This window comes from Gymnoscopelus braueri (genome assembly GCF_963280865.1).
Source record: "Gymnoscopelus braueri genome assembly, chromosome: 9".
Taxonomy (NCBI): domain Eukaryota; kingdom Metazoa; phylum Chordata; class Actinopteri; order Myctophiformes; family Myctophidae; genus Gymnoscopelus; species Gymnoscopelus braueri.
In genome coordinates, this window is record NC_137610.1 from 18,477,299 (window position 1) to 18,491,369 (window position 14,071).

The following is a 14,071-nucleotide window of genomic DNA, read 5'->3' on the forward strand; positions in this document are numbered from 1 at the left end:
TTGAGAGACTGATGGTTATCCTGTATGACAAATCCAGTCCTTTGAGCTCCATCAACCAGACTAGAAAAGAACTCTTCTGTCATGGGAATAGGTCAATGGAGAAACTGCCACCCACCCAAGATGCACTACTTCAGCATGTTAAGCGGGCAGTGTATCAAGCAGGCATCTGGGCAACCAGCCTACAAACAGAACAAGTTATTCCTTCCCCACATGAGTATGGATGGACCAAGGAATCTGAGGCATGGGTGCCAGTTTGGATGACAATTCCAGAAGTCTCCAAAGCATGCAGAGAGCTGATCCAATGCTCTTGTAAAGGGGACTGTTTGACTCACAAGACCATTTGTACTTAATTTGGCGCAAAAACAGTGACATTTGTAGAATTTGTTGCGCCCCCTATGGGTGGAAGTGAAATCGCATTGGCTCTACATTTATTAATGGCCCCTCAATGATATGAATTTAGGACAAATAGGACGCTGTGTTTATGATTTGTGCCATTTTTTTCCAAACAGACCCTCCCACAAATTTCAGAAGCCAATCGTAGCCAATCCGAAGGGAATATGAAAATTCTGACTTATAAATCTTGATCACATGACCAAAGACAGAGGGTGTGCCGATTTGTGTGAGTTTTGGACAAAATATTTAGGAGTAGTAGCAAAATATGTGTTTTGAAGATAACACAAAATGTCGGAAAATCTTGAAATCGGAGATTTCTGATGCTATGACCTACGGTTCAAGAGTTATAGGCCAAAAGGTGAATCGGCCTGTCACTCCTCATTAGTTTCTCTCTCTCTCTCTCTCTCTCTCTCTCTCTCTCTCTCTCTCTCTCTCTCTCTAACTGAAATAAATATCATCTTTGTGTGCTCCTTTCTCACTGCTGTCTGTCTGTGGATCGAATAGCTCAGTCGGTAAAGTGCTGGTAATAATATGCCAGCCTATGAGTCCCAAAGGTCAAGGGTTCAATTCCTGTCAATGGCCATGGTTTGAAGTGTCCATGAGTGAGGTTCTCAACCCCAATTGCTCCCCTCCGTACTATCCACAATCCCTCTGCTCAGCTGTTGAGAATGCTCATTTGTTAATTGCATGGGCTGCTTTGTCTCAAGTTCAATCTATTCTGTTTCTACGTCTTATTGTGCTATTGTTGCATATCGCTTTTTGCCTTATCCCTCGAACCTGCTTATTGCTGCTTGCAGCTATATTTTCCTTCTTTTTCTTCTTCTTTTTTACCACAATTTAGTCGTTCTGCCAATAGACCCCTTGTAATACAACGTCACACTGATAAGAACCAATATGCACGCGGCCGTGTGCAGGCCGGCACGAGGAGGAAGGAGGAAGTGGGATCCACACCATTGCGTACAGGTAATCACGCTTGCGTGTGTGTGTGTGTGTGTGTGTGTGTGTGTGTGTGTGTGTGTGTGTGTGTGTGTGTGTGTGTGTGTGTGTGTGTGTGTGTGTGTGTGTGCGTGTGTGCGTCCTCTTGTGAGTACGTGCATCCTCTTGTGAGTGTGGTGTATGTTTGTATCAGAGGTCGCGTTAGTCCGATAATTGCCGGTTTTGACCGATTTTTTATGACAAAGACCGGAAAAAATAAATCTCTTCGGACATCCTGACCGGTTGATAATGACAAGGCAGTTCATTAATTATCACCGCAAATCAGGCACATTTCAAATCCTCTTTGCAAGCTCTCTCTCTCTCTCTCTCTCTCTCTCTCTCTCTCTCTCTCTCTCTCTCTCTCTCTCTCCTTGACCTGTTGAATATATCTGAATCCATTGCAAGAGATTGCTCTTTATAACCTAGAGACGAGTGCATAGAGACTGCATTAGTTTAATTGACCTATTGACCTATTCAAAACCTTTTTGGCTGTGACACGCAGAATGTTCATGCTGAAATAGGCGCCCAAAATGGTCCTGTGAGTACTGGTGTGAGAAGTTTCCATTGAAAGCACAGGTGTGGCCGCTTCTCTTGCCATGCCACCCTAACACTGAGGCGTCTGAGCCTCCGGGCCCAAGAGAAACAAGAGAGCTGTTCAACTTAATTCGTAGGGGAAGTGGGTTGCTGGGGTCAGTAGAACATCTCAGGTGGACTTTGGGTTGGGTGAGTGGGTTACTGGGGTCAGTAGAACATCTCAGGTGGGGACTGTGTAGTGTGACAGTGTCCGGGGCTGTTGGTGGTGGAGGGGAGGTCTGCCTTGGCGTGCTTTGTCTGTTATGCATAATGTGCTATTCTTTTATTTAGCATTTTAAATGCAATGTGTTTATAGGGTTGACTCTGTCATGAGGTTCATGTGTTATGTGTTGTAATCAATGTGTATGTTTCACATCAGCATGGTAGAGAGGGGTAGTTGTGGTGTCGCCCCCTCTCCATTTCCTCACGTGCCTGGTTTGCTGTGTCACAAATACAAGAATGATCTGAAGCCCACCAGTCTTACAATACTGTAGTTTATTTTTGATATATCTACTTTTGGGTATTTTGTATTGACAACCATTTTGGATGTTGTCCATCTCTGTCTGTATTACTGTACTACAGTAGACTTACAGTAGTTGTAAATATGTCACCCCCTGTGTCCTTTAATTGATGTTTTGCAGGGTTACGGTTAGACTCAATTGTCTCATTGGAGATGAAAATTAATTATCTTCCAACATTGCACCTGTTGAACCACTATTTCATCACCCCTGGGCCAGATGTCATCACTGGGAAAAACACACCTGGCTTTGCACAGCTCATTAATTTGTAACCACCTGGTTATAGTCTGGTGTTGCCAGACAATCAGAGATGTCCGCCTACCAATGCGTCTGGACACTTCTGAATCCAAGATAGTTGCAAAAACACGAGCGAGAACACAAATCTACACCCACTGTTTTAGAAACCAATCATAACATCACCCCAATATGAAGGACTGCCCTATCATGCAGACAAGTTGGTAAGAACTTTAGAATGTTGCAACTTTATGATTTTTCAGTCAGTTCACTTTAATAGCATTTCCTGAATTGATGCAAACTGTTTGTTTCAACCATTAATCATCCATTCATTTAACTTTAAATAAAACTGTGATGTCAACGGATCTGCTATGATGGGTTTTATTCAATCATTTTGATTTCACCATTTCAATTGGGAAATACAGTACATTTAATTCCATACTAATATTTCATGAACAAATGTTGTAACTTACAATATTATCATCAACAGCTTAATATCATTAGCCACCTAAACCCCATATGGTTGAGCGGAGTCCCTCAGGGCTCTTATTTAGTGTAAATTCTGTTTTCGCTATTCGCTCTATACATTAAATAACTTTGGAAATAGCAGATCTACAAGCTTACAACACGTTGCACGTGACGCATTGTAAGCTTGTAGATCAGCTATTTTCTGGGAACGTTTTCCCTCAGAATATGGATCCTGTGGTGGAAGTGGTTAGATTGTCTCGCAACTCATTATCGTCCCGTGACGATAGTAACAAATGCTGACCGAGCCAAGCGTCCACTGAGTAAATGCAGTCTTTTGATGACACAAAACAAAAGCAACTATTCACCAAGATGGTGATGAATCTACACGTAGGGTGACCCCGCCCATCCCGACTATTTATTTATTGCTTTTTTGCAAATCTACAAGCTGGGTGGGATCCTACCTTGAGGGAAGATAACAGATGGGCTTTGTGAACGGAACCCCCCCCCCCCCCCCAGCACTGTGGGGTCCCACAGGGAAACATTCTGGGCCCGATTTTGCCAGGTCTTATTCCTTCATTTAAGACGTGGAGGCGTGACCAATGCCATTTTGCTATTATGGGTGCGGTAATCTGCGCACTGTACCAAGGCGCTATGCGGTAAAACAGCCCTGAATTAGTCATGGGTGTGTTTGGGCGTTACGGTACGTTTTAACAGCGGGCGACTCTCGGGCGATCACCGGCGACATCGTCCAAAAGATAAAGAAAGTCTATGAGAGCCGGCGACTACTGGCGATAGGGCGATGGGCGATGAAAAGATGGATTTTCTTTATCTTTTGGACGATGTCGCCGGTGATCGCCCGAGAGTCGCCCGCTGTTAAAACGTACTGTTACTTTGACCCTTGCATTGTGTTAGAAACCTGCATACACTTTTATTGTTAGCGGGTCAAATTTGACCTGTGCTTTAACTCAGCCCAAAATATTTTTAAAAAACTTTTTTTTTTCTCCCACCTCATAGCTGACTTTCTATGCATTAATATCCACGTAAACACTTTTCAAAATATTATTTTGAGTATAGGGTTAGGGTTTCATCTTTCAATATATCTAGTTTATCTCATTACATTTCCTATAATGAAGACAATGGATAATGATATTATCTAGCTATAATAGACTAATATTTGAACACACTTACAAAAAAATCTATTATTATTATTTATTTTTTCTAACTTAAAAAATTGACAATATTATTTAAAATAGTGACATCTGTGGTGTTAATGGTCAAAATTAGAAGGTAAGAAGTCATTTATTTTTCATAAACCCAAACTTTATTTTACTCCTAATAGCAAATGCTAATTGAGGACAAGTTTCTCTCACTCTCAAACATGCAAACATTGAATATTGACAATTTGGGCGGAAATGAGCCACACTTCTCTGCCGGGTCAAATTTGACCCTTAACATCACAGATGTAACTTTTTTTATTGAGACCATCAGAATTAACCAAAATGGTGGTAATTAATTTTGTTGACTTGAAAACGGGTCAATAATGACCCTAACACAATGGAAGGGTTAATCAATCCAATCAGAGTATCCGCTGCCATTCCCTTTATGATCAGCGCAAGACGCAGTGCTATTGTCTGTGCATTAAGCGGTGAGACCAAAAGAGAAAGAAACCTCACATTGAAAGGAGAGATGTCCAAGTGCAGGCATGGCACTTGGACATGCATTGATGAAAAAAAGGCAATGCTTGAGGACTGTACAGTGCATAGAAGAGGTTTTCATGAATCTGCTGCCTTCTCCTGTTCAATGACTTCTTTGGTGGGCATCTAGATCTATTCTGTTTCTACGTCTTATTGTGCTATTGTTGCATATTGCTTTTTGCCTTATCCCTCGAACCCGCTTATTGCTGCTTGCAGCTATATTTTCTGTTGTTTCTCTGGCAAAAATGTCTAATTAATTTAATCCAATTAATGTACTCTCTACCTTGCTTGTTACTATTGCATACTATAGTAGTAGAGCACTGCAATTGTAATTGTGTGACCAATATGACCATAGAACTTCTGAAACAGAACTTTACAAAATCCCCAATTTTTCCAAATCATAATTTGTAACTTTTTTTTAAATACAATTTTGTCAATGTTTAATGGTGGCAAGATAAAAATTAAGCACAGGTGTGTCCAAACTGTCCAGTCAGCTCATGGGCCTGTAAATAATCCAATAGTGATTTCCCCCACTAGGGGTCATAAAGGCACAGGTGATTATGTGATATTTATTGGCAAATGCTCAATAGGCTCTAAAGAAATTGGGCCTCTTCCTTACTTCCTTCACATGTGTTAGCAATTATATCATAATTCAGTGCAGAAGTAAAGAAGAGGCCCAATTTCTTTCCAATACGGCTGCTGTATATGGAGCCCATTGCAAATTGCATCAGTTCTTAAGGGTCTCTTAAAAGAAAGAAAGAAAGAAAGAAAGAAAGAAAGAAAGAAAGAAAGAAAGAAAGAAAGAAAGAAAGAAAGAAAGAAAGAATCCTTTATCCTCCTACCTTTTATGCTGAGTGCTAAAATGATCAGACTGCAGTGACAGATGGATGTCTGTGGATCTGTGACTTGCCCTGTAGCTAATCTGCAGGGTGAGGGGGTCATTACTTAACTTTGCTCTGGGGTGGGAGAGGTGACAACAAAGCTTACACACATACTTGAGAATTGGATTAGGGGGATAGTGTGTATATTGGTGCTTGGCTACGTGTTGTATATTCATGCACATAAAGGAATATCAATCAGACCATCTAGCATCCTGTTCTTTCTGGCCCTGTCTTGGCAAAGTTCCATTAGACCTACAAAGTGGGCTGTTCACAACATGCACAATATGCACTCTGTTCTCTTCACTTCCAGCCCCCTGCCTCATCAATAAAATAAATAATAACAATAATAATAATGAACTTTATTCATCGCACACTAATCAAAACAAAGTTAGCCTACAAATGCATACATAAAACTGAAGAACTCATCAGATTAAATAAAACAAAAGAGTAAAAACATGACAAATTTAATTAAGTAATTATTTCAACAAAAGTATTAAGAAAGATGAACAAGATAACAACCCTTGTCCTTGCTTAAAAAGCTTAATTGAGCAAAGAAAAACTCCAAAAAGAAAAAAATGCTTTGTGAGTTTGGCTATTTTTGCCATGTCGTACAACTACGTATTGGGCATAAGTGGTTAAACTTCGTGGGAATGATCAGTAGACTACCTTGAAGAGAGATGATTAGGGTCAAATTTGGGTCAAAGGCCAAGGTCACAATGAAGGTCAAGGTAATCTTAGAAATAGAGAGGGGTAGAACAGATACTGCGGGCAGCAGGGTTTTCGCCTCCGGATACTTTTTTACCCCATTTGAATGTGGCCTCAAAAATGTTTTAACCATTAAAATAACTGGTGCTAAGAAGATGTACTTACTCATCATCTGTTTTTCTCAACTGTTGTGTCATGTCTACGACGTGTGTCTGGACACGAAAACCTGGAAATAATCTCCTTCCCTGGATTACTGTAATCCAGGAGTGCGTGTGTGTGTGTGTGTGTGTGTGTGTGTGTGTGTGTGTGTGTGTGTGTGTGTGTGTGTGTGTGTGTGTGTGTGTGTGTGTGTGTGTGTGTGTGTGTGTGCGTGTGTGCGTGCGTGTGTGCGTGTGTGTGTGTGCGCGCGTGTGTGTGTGTGTGTGTGTGTGTGCGCGCGCGCACGCACACGTGTGTGTGTGTGTGTGTGTGTGTGTACAGATGCATTTATGTGCATATGTTGTGTATCAGTCCCTTCAACCTCTAGGCCACATTGTTGCTTCTCTGTCACTCCTGTCACCGACCTGTTCTAAGTCTTTATAATTCTTAGTACTGAATGAATTGGCATAATTATGTTTCATTAGCATATCTTTAATGGTTGCTAGTAAAAACTGGAATACAGTAACTCAAGAGATTATAAAATCCAACTATATATTCCACACCAACACCAAGAGACAAATAAAATATCCACTGCAGGTAGGCCTACCTCATGCATCCACTCCTAAACTGAGAGTGAGAAGCATACTGAATGCGCAATGGAACAATGAAATGAATGAATGAACGTTTCAATTTTACCTCACTGGAAGTAGGGCCTATATTGTGTCGTACATTATTATCACACAATAATAAAAATGTATCTGTTTGATGTGATGCAATATTTTTAGCAATGCATTTTCAAGCTAATTAGTCCTGGTTCTGACCAAAGCTTATATTATTTGAGAAAGCAGATCATCCAGCAGATGAAGAAAAGGTAATTGAAGCATACATTGAGCTGTCTATAACCAGCACTGTGAAGTGCTTTATGTGTGACTTCATAAACCCAGCATTTTCACACGTACAGAGAGAGGCTGCCTGCGTGGTGGAGACACAGCACTATCCAGGAGACTCCTGTTTAGAACTCATGGATGCTGAAGAAAGGGCGCTACAAAACAAACATACTGACATGATACTGACCCTGATACTAACCATAATACTGACCATGATTTTGACATAATACTGACATGATACTGACCATGATACTGACCATGATACTGACCACGATACTGACCATGATACTGACCATGATAATGACATGATACTGACCATGATACTGACCATGATACTGACCATGATACTGACCACGATACTGTCATGATACTGACACGATACTGACCATGACTAACCATGATACTGAAATGATACTGACATGATACTGAACATGACTAACCATGATACTGACCATGATACTGACATGATACTGACCATGCTACTGACCATGACTAACCATGATACTGACATGATACTGACATGACGCTTTTTTCCCCCCTCCCTGAGCAGTAGGCTAATAATTACAAAATAATCACATATAACAGTCAGGTTTAATGTAAAATCTGATATTTGGAAATCGATTACATGTTTTCTAAATTATAAAAACAATACAATACACAATAAAAAATAAAGCTTACATTTCAATTGGGCGTGGGGGGGGGGGGTGGATAGGGGGACTGCCCCAAAAAAGGTTGAGAAACGCTGCACCAGAACTATCAGTGGTGTGTGTAGTGTGTGGATGAGTGGAAAGTGAGCTGTGGGAATGTTGTCTAGTGTTAACTGTTAACACAAAACAAAATCATATGATGGAGGCAGCCATGTAGCAAAGAGAGAGAGAGAGAGACTGATAATGTGCAAGCCTTTAAAAGCATGATTTATACACGGTTAACATCACTCTCTGTCCCTTCCATATTGGAATCTTTCTGAATATCAGAGCATGTCCACCTGGCTTGAACAGAACGAGCGGAGAACACAAAGAGTACGTTTTTGAGTAATCTCCCTTTCATTAACCACATGAACCATAGAGTGTCCCTATTCTGGGCATGTCATAATAGGCAATACACATTAATTGAAAATAGCCAAAGTTAAAAGCATAATGAAACACTACTCGTTTCCATTGTAGTCCTGGTCACTATGCAAAGTAGAACGCAAGTTATAAATAATTCTGCACTAAAACTTCTCTAAAATGTCTTTCCCCTGGTAATGCAGAAAACAAGAAAACATCAGGTTTAAGCAGTCTTTGACGCCGTCAATTATCTTTATTTGAATTGTATTCGGTTTTTTTACTGGTTATGTGTATATCACTGAGTGCAAACTTAGCAATGCATACTAGCAACACACACACATACACACACACACGCACGCGCACACACACACACACACACACACACACACACACACACACACACACACACACACACACACACACACACACACACACACACACACACACACACACACACACACACACGTTAAGTATATTTTTGTATGTTTTCTGCAGCAATCACTAGTCTACTCTATAATATACTTTTCACTTGCAGCGTGACTGCAATGAAAAGCTAATTCAGTGCAGCATTTTCAAATAATGGATCAAGAGTTTCCATCCTCTCCAGTAGTCTCTCTATCTCCTTACCTCCTCTCTCCTTCTCCCTCTCCTCGGCAACCATACAGTATGTCTTCTCCACACTGACAGCATAACAAACCCACTGTCTTCTTTTTAAACCTTGAGCGTCCAAAACCCTTACTTTTCACAAAATGGAAAACGTTTTTTTTTTTTTTTTTTATTGAATACTTTATTTGTCAGAAATGTAAACAGCACACGGTACAGTCAGACATTAAGACTAAAAGGATAACACAAAAAGGTCCTGGGGACTTGTTTCCATTGTGATTATTATAATTAAATAGTTATTATTTATTATTTTTGGCATGTAATTATAGGCAAAATTGTTTAAAAATATCAAAAACAACAGCTAAAATAGGCAGTCTACAAGCTCACAACGTTGCGCATCGCTACACATAGTGAGCCTGTAGATCAGCGATTTTCGTTAGTTTTGTCCGACAAGTAGTAGTATGACAAAGTATAAAAAGCATTAATCAGCCCAGCAGCGACAAGATCTCACTCATCCCAACGTGACCCAGTGCCCCACACCAGACAAGTGTCATAATCTAACCTGCAGCTTCTATAAACACCCCTCTCCCCTTTCGTCCCAGTCCCCAAACTTCCAGTTAAAATCAGCTGAAGTCATCTCGTCCCTGCCTGGAGCATGGCCCCCCACCTCATGAATACAATTGATTAATTGATTGGGGCAGATTGGTCACGCTGATAGTGAAGTCAATGCTTAATGGCCTGCATATGGATTTATGTGTTATCCCCCAATAGTCGCCTGTCTGCTTTTGCCTATACCTTCTGGCTTTGAAGTGTAACATTACACTCAGTGTTTGATGTCATCATCAGCTAATTGCGTCCAAGATTGCCCAGAGGGATAGCATCCATACTGCTGCTGAGAGCCTTGTCTAGAGGTCCCTGAGAGAGAGAGAGAGAGAGAGAGAGAGAGACAGACAGACAGACAGACAGACAGACAGACAGACAGACAGACAGATGAGGAGGAGGGGCGTAAGGAGAGGAGAAAGAAGGGAATCACATGAGTTATACATGCAGTAATCTAGAGAGATGGGTTCCAATTCACATGTCACATGTCTCCCAAAACACAGACTGGCAATAATACATCTCTATGCAGAACTCAGGTGTGTCTATCATTGGATTTTGGGTCACGTGAAAGTCTTAAAGTTTTTCATCGCTTTTACAATAGTGCCCCTTGTGGAGTGTTCATGGTGTTCTGAGACTGCAGGGGTGCATGGGGGGATAGTGAGTTCAAACCCCTCTCTGCTCCACCTGCAGTCACTCACACACCCCACATCCACACCCCACACCTTGCTGCATGCCACAGAAAACACAGGCCTACCACCTACAAGCTTTCATAGCACTCAGAGCTGACTGACAATATCACATGTTGATGCTGCAGCTGTCATATTGTTGACATTTTCATTGTGTATTTCTAAACATCAACAGCATCGCGGGTTGCTGGCAATGAAAGTATGTCACATATCGTTTAATTGTTTTCTCTGAAAGGAGAATCGGCTGTCCACTCCCTTTGCCTTTACTCTTTATTGAGACAGTGTATGAACGCTGGATGGGAAATGCACACAGACAAATGAGGCAAGTCTGGGGGTGGGATTCAAACAGGCCTGCAAGGGAGACCCTGCATGGGGTTCCAAAGGAGAACACTTTAAGCCGCTATACCGTTGAACGGGTGAGTCACCAAAGGTCCTTGCGATGAGTCTCTGAGTCAAAGCTCTCAGTCAGTTGTTGGCAAGTCTAGAACCACGGGATCCATCTATCTCACCAGTGTGAGTTCTACCATTGCCAAACACTGTGGGAGAGTAGCCGAGAAGAGCAGCCAAGTGGATGAGAAGCCGATAGCAGACACAGTAGAGCTGTCAGTTTCAGAGTCGAGTCCGGGACTGAGAGTCAGGTTACATGAGGCAGTGTCTCACGGATAGAATGTGGGCTTCCATGGCAACCAGGGATATGTGAGCGGGCTCACGCAATCGATCAGACCATTGCAGTAAAACCCTCAGTGTACATTTAACTCTGAGAGTGTAAAAAATGTACCCAAATGGACGGGTCCATTTATACACTCTTAGAGAGTTAAATTAACACTGAGGATTTTGGAGTGACATAGTTAATCTTCCACAGATTCTTACCACACACACACACACACGCGTGTGTGCATAGGCAATCGCACGTAAGCACGCACACACGCACACGCACACACACACACACACACACACATACACACACACACACACACACACACACACACACACACACACACACACACACACACACACACACACACACACACACGCACATATAGAAGCGAACAGGAGAGAGATACAATTATTATTATTCATCAACCTATAGAAATAGCTACGGTCATTGGACATTGTGGAGCTCAACCACAGCAGAGTGTCTCTCTTGTCCCATATTGGCACTACACATGATTGCTCAAACAGACATGAACAAAGCAAAAATGTGCTAGTGCCAAAATGGGCAAAGTGGATCGGGCCAGACCAGCTGAACATGTGGCAACCTGACCGTTGGAGTGTTGGTCAAAGGAAACTTTAAGGTACTGCACAGGTGCATATAAGGACAAATGTTGTGGGGAGTGTGGTTCTTTCTCTACTCTGTTTATGGCCCTATGGTAATTCACTGATCGGGTGCTGTCACAGTGAATTCTACCAGTGCCATACACAGAACAGGAGGAGATACTGCACGGCCCCAATGCACTGCTTTGGCCCACGTTGGCTGAAAGAACATAAACACAAGCATGATAAGCTTTTATAGGTCTGTTTTAATTCAGGAGGTTGCTTCCCTAAAATGATGCATCCAATGAGCTCCATCTGCTGACCTCTGCTATTTTATTTCTTAAAACCTTTCGATAAACATTGAGTTTTGTATGGCTTTTCCTTTTAGTGTCAAGGGACCAATGGGCCGGAAGTAACCAAACAGTACCCAAGTCAAAAAATGTTGATTGTCCTATCTGTTTATTGTAGCCTAAGTTAATCCACCCATGCCATCTGCTCAACGGATAGACATAGTGCTTTTCCACAATCCTCCAGATTATTTGCGTAAGCAAGTCCTATATGCTACCATTCACACTGCCATCCACAGTACTTATTACAGTAAAATCCTCAGTGTATATACTCTCTGAGTAAAATTAACACTGAGGATCGTACTGTGTAGATGGTAGATTGCATTTGCGTGGTGACCTTGTTATCCTTGCTGTTTTGAGAAATTAGATCTGACTGGGGCACCAGGTGAATGAAGTCAACTACCTGGTAAGATGGGTAGGCTACTCAAGGACCAGGGTGTTTGGGCTCCATGAGACATCACCGATGAGAGCGGTAGGCTTATAGCGCACAGCATCGCAGAGTGTGGATTGATTCTGGCTATAGGGAATGATGGCTAAGTGATTTTTGAGACGCTCCAAATGGGTCCCAAAGCAGGGCTCATCTTCCCATTTCCGGGAGAGATCAATAGCGTAAAAAGCTTCAGAGAGAGAGAGGAGGGTGGGGGTGTCTAGAAGCCATATATTACACAATGTACCCCTGGTCTAAAACACACAGTAATATTTCTAAATTGTTTGAATTTGACTAATTGCCTGTTGTTATAGTTATACTGACATCTTGCCAGTTGCCCAATCGACTGTGAGTCCTTGTAGAGTTAATCTGGTCTGTGATGATGATTAGAACGCAAGTTATTTTTGGACCGATTTAGTATAGCAGGTCTGCCACCCGCTAAGATAACCTACAAGCAGACAGGTCAAAAACACTGCAGTTTATTACGGCCTTATATGCCAGTTTTAGCATAAGATCTGGCATAGGCAATATTTCAGCTCTTCCTCTTCATTTTAGAAATGATATGTCCACTTTATTTAGAACAAAAAGATTAAACATTGGCCAACACCATATACCATGTGATTATAATTACTTTTTATTAGCCTACATTGGGTGAAATAGCGTCGAGGACTATCAATATTATTATTCTTTTTCTTCTAGAAAGTCACAATCTTACCTTCGATTAAACTTGCCCTTCCCTGGCTCGTCATAACTTCACACGATCACGAAAATCTCGAAAATTTAAATTGTATCAATAGCCTATAAGGAAATGAAAAAAGTAGTCTATATTTGCCTTGATGATCCAGAAGGTTTGCTTGTTATCTTTTTCTACATTCTATTTCAGAAGAGAGAAGGCTATTAGCTGGCCTGGCATCCACAGTGTCCGTTTACCTCTCCAAATATCTCCATCTGTTTGGATTTTCCTGTGGATAGGTTAGGTAATTAGTTGGTAAGCATCTTAACCCAGTGGCAGTGGGCTGTAGTAATCCATGCGGCCCTCCTCCCTCCTCCCTCCTCCCTCCTCCCTGGTCCATTCCCGTCTGCCGCGTGCTCAGAGGCCTCGAGCAATTCTCCTCTTTTTACGCACGGGGCGCGCGCGCCGGGGGACACTTGATTCATATAAGGGCTAAATGCTGATTGAGTAAAAAAATTACATTATTAGCACCTTATTGTTAAACAGTACACTACGATGGCCTATACGTATCGTGCCCATAATTGGTGACCTGCAACACAAAAGCCCTATCAAATTATGTTCTCCACTATTACTTTTTTAAGACTCATTATAACATTGATGTTTTGGTCTGACTAGCCATATAGGCTACAGGGTCGCCGGAAAGCTCGCCCCAAAACACGCTCGCCATCAGTTTTTTCGCAAACCGCTCGCACTCAGCGGTTCTTGTATTCTTGTATTTGTTTTACTGAGGATAAGGTTAGAAATAAGTTTAGGGTTAGGCATAGTTTTACTCAGGTTAAGTTTAGGAATACGGTTAGGTTTTGGCACCATTTTACTGAGGTTAAGCCTACGTTAAGTTTAGTTTAGGCATAGTTTACTGAAGTTACTTTTAGGAATACCAGGTGGCGACCGTTCCGAGGTCTTGCCCCG